Here is a 14,248-nt window from a genome sequence, read left to right as displayed (position 1 = left end):
AGGCATTCTGCAAGTATATTAAAAAGCATCCAACTTTTCGAAACATCTTGGTATTTCTGACAATCATTTTAAATAAAGTTAGTGCCTTCCATTTCATAAAGACCCACAAACGGCCGAGCGGTAAAGTCGTTGAACACTGGTAGTTCACTCCGGGTTTTGAATCCCGGTAAACGGGCTGGTTGCATGCGCGTTTTCATGGATTTTCTAATGTGTAACGTGTATGCCAGCTGGTTCCCCTTAGAAAGTTCTTCACGAAGGCATCCTTCCTTTTAGGCAGATAGCCCTGCTTTGCCGTAACTTAATAATCTGATTCATCAGTATTTGTTTAGAGCCTTTATCAGTCTTTAGAGGCTAAGCATTTTGAACGTATGAGATGAAAGGAAAAAATGGTTTCATTAGAGGTTTTGGTTTATTTAATTATGATAAAGCACACTAGGGCTATCTGCCTAAGGGAAGGGATGCCTTCGTGGAGGACTTTCTAAGGGAAACTGGCTCGTATACACATTACACATGGAAAAAAACGTCTTTAGGTGACATCCACATACATTACTGGATAAACTCCTGAATCTTCAAATAATTCGACTGAGAAATCATGGGATTCTCTGTTTATGATATGATATGATGTTCTATAACATAATTTAAATTTATACAATCGTATAGTCTAAAACCAGTCACTCTTCACTTTAATCTGCAATGATATCGTTTTTGTCTTTTCTGTCTATTCAAGCTCAATTGATGGTATTTGCTGGTGTACACATCCAAGTGTTTTCTCTTTGAACACCTAAATTCTTTGAAGTATCCTGAAAGTATATTCAAAAGCGTCCAACTTTTTGAAACATCTTGGTATGTCTGACAGCCAAATTTCCATGCAAATTTTTACTTACTTTTCTCCCTAATTTTCTTCTTTCCTTCTACAGTTATTTTCAGTGCTCACACAAGAAAATTAAGATTTTTTTTATTGCTAGACTTCCACAAATTTTGCATTCTTGTCAATTTTTTTAAAACATCAATTACATGAATTGCATATCAGCTGATGACAGCTTTTCATTTTCTAGTCATTTTAACTATAAATGAAGTTTAAAGCAAAGGATAAATATTTTAATTAAAAGATTTTTTTGCTAAACGACAAAGAAATAAAACGGTCCAGCAGTGTTTATTTTGTACCACCGAGTAACCCAATTCTTATATCAGATGAAACAATCTAAATCATTTTAAAGATCATTTTTTTTTTTTATACAATTTATAACACGAGAGAAAAATTAGCTTCTTAAAACATTCTTTCTAAGAGGATTAATATAAAAATTTATATATATATATTTAAAGATGGGACTTGAACCAAACTGTCAAACTTTTAAAGTTTAATTTACATGGTGGTTATAATTAAAGTTCCACTTTGAAATGGTCATAAAAGGAAAACTACCTGACCAAATGTTATCAAACTTGGGAATCGTGTAAAGGAGATTATGGGAATTTATTTTTCATGGGGAAAAAAAAAAAAAAAAAAAAAAGAATTAAAAAACTCACCACTAGGGAAAATGGCTCTGTATGCAATATTGTTAAATGAAATAAGATATGAAAACATTGGTTTAAAATATGTTTAATCATTTCCGAAACGTGTTACAAAGCATGTTCAATGTAGCATCCAGCATTTTCCAAAAGCAAGTTAAATCCTGTTACTGCATTCTCAACACAGCTCTTAGCATATCAGGAGGAATGTTAAGGACATGTCGGTGTATCACATTTTTCATTTCTGCCAAATTTTTTAGATTATCACCATAAACAGTGCTTTTGAGATAACCCCATAGCTAAAATCACAGAGGTTGAGGTCTGGTGGGAAGAGGGGAAGCGTCGGCCTATAACATTCGTGAAATGTTGCCTAAGTAACAGTGCGACACATGTGAGGTGGCGTAGCTAAGGTTTTCAGCGCCCATGCACAACTAAAGATTTTGCGCGCCTTTCTGTGTTCCAAGAATGAAAAACATTTCATTCTAAAATTTGTAGCATCAATTTGGCAACCCTGGATCCTGCGCCTGGGGACAGATGTCCCCCCTTGCACCACCCAAGCTACGCCACTGGGCCCAGCCCTGCATAAACAATGCAGTATCTAAAAAGCCACGTTACTGCAGTTCATGTATCACGAAACATTTTAACATTGACTCTAAGCGAGCTGCAATCACAGTGGTCCAGCTGGCGACTGCTCTTCAGAGAAAAATGGTTCAGTTATGAAATTAGCTGTCATTCCACACCAAACAGTGAACGATTTCCAGATTGTGCGCACTTGTGCGAGTGATTTCTGATCTCACATTTTCTAATCGTTAATTCGTGGTTTTCACAGTTGAATTTCTCCCTTACAAGGATGGCGCACTCAACTTTTATCGAATTTAACGCCTTTAAATGGCAATTTGCTTACTTGAAATTTTTTTAAGGGTATACAACATATTAAACCCATGTAACAAAGGTTGAGTTAGATTCCGATCCATATTTCATTTAACAATATTCCATACAGCACCATTTCCCTCTTGGTGGTGAGGTTTCGAACTTTCTTTTTTTCGTGGAAGATAAGTTCCTATGACCTCCTTTACATGGTTACCAAGTTTGATAACATTTGATCCAGTAGTTTTCCTTTTATGACCTTTCAAAGTGGAACTTTAATTATAACCACCCTGTATATTATTATTATTAAATTTTAATTTTAAGCTATGCGTTATATGTATACCATGTGTAAGATTTTCGCTTTTATGCAAAAAATAAAGAATCGAAGAAAATATATTTAGGATAACGGACCAAAACAAAAAATTTCCGCTCCCTCCGAAAATAAAATATTTAAACTTTGACCTTGAATTTATTGGATTATCGAAATATTGAAATTTACTATCTTCTAAGTCCTAGCTCTGACAACAATTTCGTCAAATATTCCAAATTACTGAAGCTGAAGTAAAAGGTTTAGTATATATTCACTGTATGTTAATATCGTAATCAGAGTGTAATAAAAATAGATTATAGAATTTACGCTGATGCAACTTTTTGTCTGAATGCACAACATGTAATGGAAGAGAAGGCTTGTAGAGATCTGTTTTTGACATGCCTCTAAAAGTAGATGTCATACTCCTTTTGTCTCTTCAATATCAAAAAACTTTCCTTTGAGAGGCAACTTTAGCTTTTGGGAAAGAAAAAAAAAAACACAAGAAAAATTTGAAGATCATGCAGGACGATTGAGTACACATACTTATTTTCGGAACATAAGCAGTTCTCCGATTGGTTATTGAATAATGAAAAGATGCACTGTAACACAATACAAAACATTTGGAATACGTTTTCTGAATGAATAACGTAAGATTAAAAGTCATCTGCTTAATTCACAGCCATTTACAAGTCAACTACTTGGGCAATTGCAGAATCATTTTGATCCTGAGCTTGTAAGACAAACCCAACATCACTGGATATAAACACTTCTTTAATCTTCCGAGAACATTCCTTCTTTAGCTCATATTCCAAGAATATTAAAAGTGAATACAATTATTGCAAAAGAAAATTAATATTCATTTGCACCACGGCTTGGTAGTTTACTTGTAGCTTGGAGTTAACAAAACTTAAATTCTACTTTTTACTTAAATTCTGTCTAAGAATACAACAATATTTAAAACTTAAATTCTGTCCAAGAATACAACAATATTTTAAATATCTACAAATAAAATATTAAATTGGAGCCTCACCAGTTGCCTAGCATTTGAAGATTGTTAAATACTAATTGTTTGTTGCGAAGTCTAACCCAGGCTGCATGGTTGGTTTTCGTAGTTTTCTAGGTTCTCTTTAGAAAGAGAAAGGCTCTCTATGAAAGCATCTTAACCCAATAGCTCCCATGTTCTTTCTATGTTCAAATAACAAACTAACCTAGTTTAAGCGTGATTTCCAAGTGAAGGTACTAGCAAAACCCAAATACTCATTAAAAATCATGTAGCTTGCCAATCGGGAGTAACATGAAAGATACGGCGCCAATAATTGAATTGCTGTTAACGGTACGCTGTTTTTAAACTTAGATGGTCATTCCTTAATTAAATATAATTGATTTGTAACTTCTACTAGAGCTGATGGTAAGAATTTAAGTGGAAATAAATAATATTGTGTGCAATCTTGATTAATTTAAAATTAGAAATATTTGCATTCAGACAGAAAGTTTTTAAAAATATTTGCAATTACTTTATAAGAAGGGTTTATTAATAACCGTAATAATTACTTATTATAGTCAAAAGTCATTAATTCGGACACCCATAATCCGGAATGATCTACAATCCGGACCTCAAAGCTACAAACTTTCTGTGCATGCGTCGACCTTTACGGCTGCAAATATGCGTGCGAGCAAAATAAGTTTACGAATGTGCGTTTAATGTATAACAGATGGTATAAGCTAAGCTAAAATTATCTAATTCAGTTAATATTGCAGATTGCGTTGTTCTTTAATCTTCGAATTGGATTCGGTTTATTATTTTTTGCAGACTGTTAGAGCAATTTTATAAAAACAAGCTTGAACTTTCAATTATGTCAAATAGAATTTCTGATATATATTTACTAATATGTAAAGGATCTACAAAGCGAAAGTATGTTTCAAAGTCCATTAAACAAAAAGTGGAATTGCTGCAAAAAATGGATAAAGGCATATCCTTTGTTTATCTAAATTTTAACGTTTATTTTTCTAAACTTTGTTTATCTTTCATGCCGAGGTGCACAATGAATTGGAAGTTGATCTGTTGGCACTATCCTTATCTTCAGGGCAGATGTTTTCATTTTATTTGGCTTATAATTCCTTACTAAATGTAGTATTCCGATAGTGAAGAAAGTGACAGAGGTTATTGAAAACGAAAAGGCGTCGATTGACCAATTAGTCGGTATTCTCGACACAGCAATTATAGGACTTGAACAGCGGAACTTTGTAACTGAACAAGATGTCTGTTTATAGAATTAAAGAGAATGTATTATCACATAAAAAACGAAGCAACTTAAACAACTTACAATGAAAGAAATGTTTAATAAAGTAAACAAATAAATATTAAGTTTTTTTTTGTAAATTTTGATACCCTTTAGATCATAATTGTTCTTTATTTCATAAATTACAGTTTCATATTTTTAATTTTATAATTTCTGCATGCCATCTTACCAGATTTAAACTGGTTTTAAACTGATGATCTATAATCCGGAAAAATCAATAATCCGAAATCGCCAAAGTCCTGACGAGTCCGGATTAACGAGTTTTGACTGTATATTACTGATGATTAGAATTCAGTTCTTGACAATTACATTCTAAATTAGAATTTTAAAGATAGGATATAATGAAAATACGCTATGCATAAAAATACATTTTAGGATAAAAAATGAGTTTATTTTTTATGTTTAAAAACTTCTTAAATTCATTTAATAAACATCGTACCGTAGTTGTTAATTGAATCCAGAATGTTGGGTGTTGTTTATATAATTATTCTTACTTGTCCACAGAACCTGATGACTTATCCAGCCATTAAGTAGCTGCAGATCATTTATTTCTACATAACCATTGAACTTACATTAATTGGGTCTCTAGAGGGTTGTATGTTTATATCATATTTTGACTTTTATAAAAATGATTATTCTAAATCTTAATGTTTCTATAAAAATATACTGTGCTTTAAAAATATGGATGATAGTATCAGCCGCTCTTTGAGCCACTTCATAAGCAACAGCTTGTTTAGAAATAAATTATACATTTAATGTCATAAAATATTTTCATAAAATTCAAATAAACAACAAACCAAAGTTCTCAGTTTTAGACAATTCGATTTAAACAAAGTTAAAGTAAAGTAGCAGACGATAAAGCACCGAAGATAAAAATTTACTCTTACAAATATTTAAAAAAAAAAAGAAAGAAAGAAAGAAAGAGAAAAATTTAAAAAAAATAGTTAAAAATTTGAATAATATCATCTATAATTTAAAAAAATAGCTTCTCATATAGTATTCATAAATATTTATTACGCATCCTTGAGGGAAAAAATTTCATATAATTAATTCTTCATAAAATTTTATTTGAAATGTGAGGTAAAAATAGCTGTGGCAATTCACTGTAACAAAAAGCCATAAATCACATTTGGCATTGTTATCGCTCAAAAGAAAGATGCCAAATTTCAAAAAGCGAAAATATGTAAATTAGTGTATATCTTAGAAAATTTTGAATAAAAAAGTCTAATTTTTTGCAGGTATGCTTAGAAATACACCCACTTTAAGATGATGGTAAAAATTTGATAGGTTATAATTCAAAATTTTTTTCGAAAAATTATAAAAAATTACTTAAAAATAGAAATTTAAAAAATAAAACACAAAAAATGGGTAAATTTTATTTGGAATGAACCTAAATTTTGAAATGTGATAGAAAAAATCAAAAAGTTTAATAAAAAAAGAGATATTAATAAATATTTGCCAAATTCAATTAACAATGAGGAGCTAAAATTTTGAGAGCTTATATTTTAAAAACTACTCGTACGATTTTTACAAAACTTGGGATTCTGGCATAATTTGAGTCATAGAAACGAAATATGGAAAAAAATTGGCATGTTATTTCAGAAAAAGTCAAATTTTGCATCAAAATACCTATGCTAGAATAGTGCTATATATAAATCTAATATATATCCTAACTCGCACTTTCGAGACATGAAAAATGCAGTTTGAATTTTGTCAATCGGCCCGGTAAAACGGGAGATATAGCACTGTCCCCCCCCTTTTTTTTTGAGCAGTGTACATTATTTGTGCCTATTTCAAAATGTTTACATTTTTTATAACTTGGCACTAAGAAGAGAGCGGCAAACTGCAGTCCAGCTAGGCCAAACAGTAGAAAGCAAGTGCATTATGTCAGGATGAAGTCTCAATTCAGACTAAGTTAATTTTGGTCCTCAATACATTTTGATTGGATAATTAATACTGATGTGAAATTATTATTGGCTGTTTGAGTTTTAGTTCCATTTACATCATCAGAATTATGTCAAATGACGCGGATTAGTTTCGAAATGAGGCAGTGCAAAGACAGATTACCCTTTTTTAGAATACAGAAGGGAAAATAATTTACACTGCTAATTTAAATAATAATTTAACTTTTACATATTCTTTATTTTTGTTACATATACATTATGCGAATATACAAATATAAAAATTAAAATTTGACCCCTCTAAAATTAAGTTCTGTTTTTAACTACATTCTTTTAACAAAAACTTTCAGATAGATCAGGAAGATTTGTTTTTAGAATGAAGTAGCAGAAATTTTAAATTTTACAAAATAAATTTATATTCACTAAATTTAAAAAAAATCAGCAACATATACATTCTATTTAAATAGCACAAAAAGACAGCATGATTTAATCCAAGTAAGGGCAAACCTAATTTTGTGCTTCATGCCTTAGAAATGCCTAACAATCTTTGGAATGGCATCTGTACTAAAATGTGTGAACAATAAATAGTCACGACTTAAATATGGTCTGCTGAATCTCATACTACTCCATACACAGAAAGTCACACCTTTTGAGAGAAAGAAATTATAAAAAATTTTCACATCCCAACTGTATATGCTTTTCATGGTGTCAGTTAAGAGGGAAAGTTTAGTTGTTTGAGTCTCAATGACAGCAAAGTTTATCTTCAAAAAAAATTTTTTTTACGTTAAAAAAAATAATACTCTCCATAATTTAATTTTTTAAGAAAAATGAAAATGTACTAAATAGAAATATTTAATTATTATTTACATATTTAATCATTAATAATAAACTCACTACTTACACATAAAACATATGTGTATACTATAGATGGAAGTCTTGTTGCTGTTGGATCAAATACTACTGAATTCACGAGAATCATGATTCTAAGATAAAATCCAAGTCAACAAATAAAGATAACTTCTCAAACACTTCTGTTTGTTGAAATTTAAAAACAACATCACTATGACTCCCTTTGTAATTCTACTAAACCACTCTAATTTTGTGCAACCCAGAATGAATTTTACTTTGATAACCATCACATAAATCATAAGGTTACTTCTAAAATAAAATGAAATATTTTTAAATATACTGCAACATAATTAAACATTTAATACAACATACAGTAGATTCAATCTTAATTGCCCTACATGGGACTGGAGTTAAGACAAATAAGTGAAATCCTAGTTAAAGTGGAGAATTAAAAAAATATATATTTATTGATAGAAATGCACTTTTTTATAGTTAAAGCAAGCCTTTATTAAATGTGTTTATTTATTACAAAAGTTTTACATACCATCAGTGTGATGTATGGGTGACGCCAACCAACAAGATGTATAGAGGGCGCTAACTCTCAGTCTGGAGAGGCGCCAAAAGTTTAGTTTTCCAAGAGGGAGACCGACAAAGAGGTCATATGGAAGGCTCATGGGAGCCATTAATGAAACCGAAATTCACTTTTATTACTTTATATATTTCAGTTATTAGTAGTATAGTTTAGTATTAGTTTGTGTTTGTAAAATAAATGTTTAAAAATACAAGAAGGTGGAGTTATTTCTCTATGAGGCGGTGGACGAAGAAGGGATGATATCACACGCTCTCTTTCGAGAACCAGAGCTTTAGATGACGGTAGAGAAACTTCAAGAGAAGCAGGTAGGAAGCTTTTGATTTTATTTACTCACAGTATAGATGTATTGAAGATATATATATACATGTGTAAGATATATAAAAATTAAAATGTATAAGAATACTAAGAAAGAAGACTTAGTAAACCTTCTTGGTGAAATTGAAGATACACAAACTGTTGGTTTAACAGTGGTTCAACTAAAAGGTAAAATTGAGGACAGTAAAATATTTAAAGATGATCCAGAATTTGTAATTGGATTATTAAACTCAATAGTTGAGGAAAGAAAAATAGTTGAGGAAAGAAAAATTAGAGAAGAAAATGAAATAAAAGCTAGGGATACACAGTTAGCCTTAGAAGCTCAAAAGGTTGAACTTGAAAAATTAAAATTAGCGCAGCTAGAGAAAGAATTAGAATTAGAAAAAGTTAGTCAGAATACAGTTAAAGATGGATCTCGCGCAGATAAAGACATGATTACAGGTTCGGGAAATTATTTAGAAAATTTGATAAAGAGTGTTAAAACGTTAACTATTCCTGTTCCGGGAAGATCGGAAAATTTCAATTTGTTTTTTCAAACATTAGAGAGAGCATTCATAACTAAAAATGTACCACAGGAGCTCAAATCCGAAATTTTGATTAACATTTTAGGGGATAAGGCAACTAATATATTATTTTACACTAATGATGAAGAACTAAAATGTTATGAAACCATTAAAAAACTAGTATTAAAAGAATATCAGCCAACTGCTTATGAATGTTTAATGAATTTCCGAAGAGCACGACGCGATCCTAAAGAGTCACATGTTCAGTTCACTTCTAGACTGTCTGCAAATTTCCAGTATTACTGTCAGTTACGTGAAGTTAATAACTTTGATGCACTTTGTCAACTAATGATTTCCGACAAACTTTTCCAAACGTTAGACAAAGAAACGGCAACTTACATTAATATTAAAACAGGAGAAAATTGGTTAAAACCTAAGGATTTAGCTAAAGAAGTTGACTTGTATTTTGTAAACAAAGGCAAATCGTTAAACGAAACCACTTTTAACACTAATGAAAACATAGCTAAATCGTCCCACTCTTCAAGAGAATCAAAATATATTCCGCCTCAAATGAGAAGCAACATAAATAAAAATAAATATCCACCCAAAGACTGTTACATATGTGGAAAATTAACGCATCTCGCTAAATCTTGTCCACAAAGAAACAAATCGGTAACACAAAACTCTCCTCTAAAACAAGAAACACCAGAGAAAAATACTAGTGATAGAGTAATAGCAAAAATCGGATCTTCATGCTTGTCAAATGAAAGTTTTACGCAACCATTGCAAAAAGTAAATATTTGCGTTGCAGGTAACGAAATCCAAGCCATAATTGATTCAGGTGCTGAAATTTCTGTTATAAATCCGAAACACATATCAAATTCCTCTATTGAGAACAACTGTAATATTGACCTAATTTCTGCATTCGGAGAAACCATATCAGCTAAAGTGGCTAGAATTCCTCTATCCATCAAAAATACTGATAATCCTAATTTATTGAAACCTGTCGAAGTATTAGTAGCTTTAACAGAAAAACTTCATATTCCCTGCGTAATTACTCCAAATGTTTATGATTTATTGACCTCTGAATCTCATCTGCTTAGCGCGAATCGTGATTGCGACACAGTGTCTCCATCGCAGATACTGGAAACGAGGAGTCATGAGTCAAAACAATTCGAAGGCGAAAGCTGCGCTGATTTATTTATGACAGGAGGAGAGCAAGATTTAGTCATAAGTTGCATTCAGGGCAAAAACGAAAGTGGGGTGGGTCAACATTCAGATGCCAGTATTTTTAAACAACAGCAAAGGGAATGTGAGACATTACGCAGTATCTATAAAAATGCGCAAAGAAATAAAAATAAATATTTTTTATGGATGACTTGATTTATCATACTGAAAGAATTTCCGGAGAACAAGTTAGTCAATTGGTATTACCTAAAGTTAGAAGGGAACAAATTTTAAAATTGGCTCACGAATCTATTTTTGCAAATCATTTAGGGATGAGAAAAACAAAAGAAAGGATTCGTTATTCATTTTATTGGCCAAACATGTCACGAGATATTGAAGAATATTGTAAAACTTGTAAGGAATGTCAATTACAAAGTAGAGAAAGAACTAACGATCGTATAACCCATAGTTCCAATTCAGAGGCCTGAATTTCCATTTGACACAGTGAATGTAGATATAATCGGTCCAATTGAACCTCCATCAGCACGTAAACACAAATATGTACTATGTTTAGTCGACCAAAATTCTAGGTGGCCAGAAGCTGTCCCTTTGAGAACTATTACAGCAAAATCAACATGCGACGAATTATTAGAAATCTTTATGAGAACGGCATACCTCGGGTAATAGCTAGCGATCAAGGTACCAATTTTGTTGCAGAATTAACACAAGAATTCCATGCCAGATTAGGAGCAAGTCCTAGATTTGCAACACCAGGACATCCACAAAGTTCGGGATTAGTTGAACGGTATAACCAAGTTCTAAAACGTATGCTTCATCATATCATTAGAAATGACTCTAAAAATTGGGACAAACATATACCATACCTGTTATTCGCTTACCGCGAAATTCCAAATTGTACTACGGGAGTATCCCCATTTAAATTAATATATGGAAGAGAGGCCAGAGGTCCGTTGTCAGTATTAAAATCGTCATGGTCAGGAGAAATTCCATTACCAATAAAATTGGGTAAAAGTGCTGTTGATTATCTACAGGAGCTAAAGATGAATTTAGAAATAGCAGCAGAGCAAGCATCTAACTGCAGAATTGAAACAAGGTGCATATGCAAGATATGCTAATCGAAGGGCTATATATAAAGAATTCAACCCTGGAGATCAAATGTACCTGCTGATTCCAGATTCCAGTAATAAATTATATCCCAGATGGATAGGACCTGCAGAAATAGTATCTCGTTGTAATCCAGATTCTTACAGAGTCAGACTGACAGATGGTACAATAAGAAGAGTACATGTAAATAAAATTCGAAAATTTAATCCAAAAGTACAGGCAGTAGGTGTAATATTTGAGAACGAAGAACTAGGAGAAGTTCATCCCACACCCAGTGTGAGTGACAAGTCCGATCATTTTCATCTTAGTGAAGTAAATTTAAGCCATTTAGATGATGATAAAAGGAATGAAATGATGAACTTGTTAAGAAAATATGAAAACTTATTTATAAATAAGGTACAAATTGCCAAAGTAGGAGAACATAAAATAAGATTAAGTGACAACGAAAGGAAGAAGCCATATGTTTATCGAATTCCAGAAGCATTGAAGCCTCAAGTAGATAAACAAATCGAAGAAATGTTATCAATGGGATTGATTGAAGAAACCAACGCTGAAATTTCGTATCCTATTGTATGCATTATGAAGAAAGACGGTAATATTCGCCTTTGCGTTGACTTTAGATCCCTTAATGCAGTAACGAAACCAGATGACTTTTCTATGGAAAATCCTAAAGAGCTCTTATTCTACATTGGAAAAGCCAAAGTGATATCCAGCATTGATTTACTCAAAGGCTACTGGGCCATAGCATTAGAAAGAGAGAGTCAAGAATTAGCATGTTTCAAGACACATCGAGCTCAGTATCAATTTAAAGTCATGCCTTTCGGGCTACGCAACGCCGCTGCAACATTTCAGAGTCATGAACACCAGACCCTTGCTAAATACAAAGATTTTGCTCGAACCTACGTCGATGACATAGCTGTTTATTCAAATAATTGGAATGAACATTTAGTACATCTTGACACCATTTTTTCAAAACTGTTAGAACTACAGTTTTCCGTAAATCTCAAGAAATGTTCCTTCGCTAAAACTCATATTAAGTATCCAGGACATATCATTGGTTCCGGCAGTCATCGTACAGATCCAGAGAAAGTGGAGGCTATCCAGAAATTAGCTAGATCTCAAACAAAAAAACAATTGAAAAGCATTCTAGGCCTATGTAATTATTACAGAGACTACATTCCACATTATGCCGAAACAGCTTATCCATTAACCGAGCTCACCAAAAGAAGAAGTCCTGAAGAGCTGTGCTGGACAGAAAAACATGACGAAGCATTAATTAAATTAAAGAAATGCCTAATGGAAGCACCTAGTCTTTATACCCCTGTTCCAGGGTTACCTTTTATAATTCAATGTGATGCATCTTCAACAGGTGTTGGAGCCTGCTTATCTCAAAGGAAAAACGGAAAGTTGTACCCGATTAGTTACGTCAGCCAGAAACTTACCAAAACACAACAAGCATGGCCAACTATCGAGGGGGAAGCTTATGCTGTTATTGGGAGCTTGAAAAAGTTTGAAACTTGGATTTTTGGATCACCTGTGGAACTGATAACTGATCACAATCCGTTAACTTTCATCACAAAGAACGCACCACAATCTTCTAAGTTACAGAGATGGGCTTTAGCATTACAAAAGTATGATACTACAATTTCACATTGCCCAGGTGCTAAGTTAAGCAATGCTGATGCGTTGTCCAGACTAGAGACTATTGAGTGACTTGTGTGAAAGAAAGAACTTTTCATAGACCTTTATGAACTCTTAATATTATTATTTTTTTATGTGTGTGTTTCTTTTTCAGCTACTCTCCTAGAGACTTTTAAGTATATCATAGACGCTTTAAGTATTCTATTGCATTAGAATTGTTTGAATACTAATTTTTAATCATTTATATATTACAGTTTTAGAAGAAGTCTTGTAGTAGGTGTAGAACTAACTTGTATAAGTATTGTGTTATATATCTTTCAACTTCAGTATCGATTGATTTGTAGACTTTAGTAGGTAAGTAACTTTCGTTTGACGTCACCATAATTTGTCATATTTCAATAGGCTTTCACCCTATTTCAATCTTGGATGGGGGTGTGATGTATGGGTGACGCCAACCAACAAGATGTATAGAGGGCGCTAACTCTCAGTCTGGAGAGGCGCCAAAAGTTTAGTTTTCCAAGAGGGAGACTGACAATGAAACCAAAATTCACTTTTATTACTTTATATATTTCAGTTATTAGTAGTGTAGTTTAGTATTAGTTTGTGTTTGTAAAATAAATGTTTAAAAATACAAGAAGGTGGAGCTATTTCTCTATGAGGCGGTGGATGAAGAAGGGATGATATCACAATCAGTAGGAATGTTAAAAAAATCCAGTCATTTTTTTCTGCAGAAAGCTGGAAATTCGGTAATTCGCTGCACAATTTCGCCATTTTTTAAAAAGCAACACATGAATGCAGGAAGCCAATGCCAATTGTTCTACATAGCATAAAGACATTTTGAATGCTTTGAATGCTCCATCTGTATGTGATACAAGAGGTCATACTGTCATCATACACCACATCATTAACAGCTTTGATGATGTCATCATCTGACAAGGTTTCTTGCTAAGATTCTTGCCAATGGTCAACCACCACTCCATGTTTTCAACATCAACATCTTGGCATCCACCAATAACATTTGAACGACAACACAAAGTTGTTAGTGTGAACTGCGGTGACTGTCTCTCCTTCTGTGGTTCTTTGATACAGTGACCAAAGTTTCTGCCAAGATTTTCATTGCAGATTTGTCAACCTCTGACAATGTCTCAGCTATCATACAAATAGCTTCCTTT

At 32.6% G+C, this 14,248-nt stretch overlaps 1 protein-coding gene across 5 annotated transcripts in view; it reads right to left on the bottom strand.

Annotated features, from left to right (window-relative positions):
* Positions 1 to 14,248, bottom strand: part of LRR (capping protein regulator and myosin 1 linker 1 leucine rich repeat protein) — a 224,324-nt gene that overhangs the window by 122,937 nt on the left and 87,139 nt on the right. The window lies entirely within an intron of this gene.

Source organism: Stegodyphus dumicola, chromosome 4 (assembly GCF_044657685.1).
Source record: "Stegodyphus dumicola isolate Sdum_Otavi_A_Nest chromosome 4, ASM4465768v1".
NCBI lineage: Eukaryota > Metazoa > Arthropoda > Arachnida > Araneae > Eresidae > Stegodyphus > Stegodyphus dumicola.
This window is presented reverse-complemented; position numbering and strand designations above follow the sequence as displayed.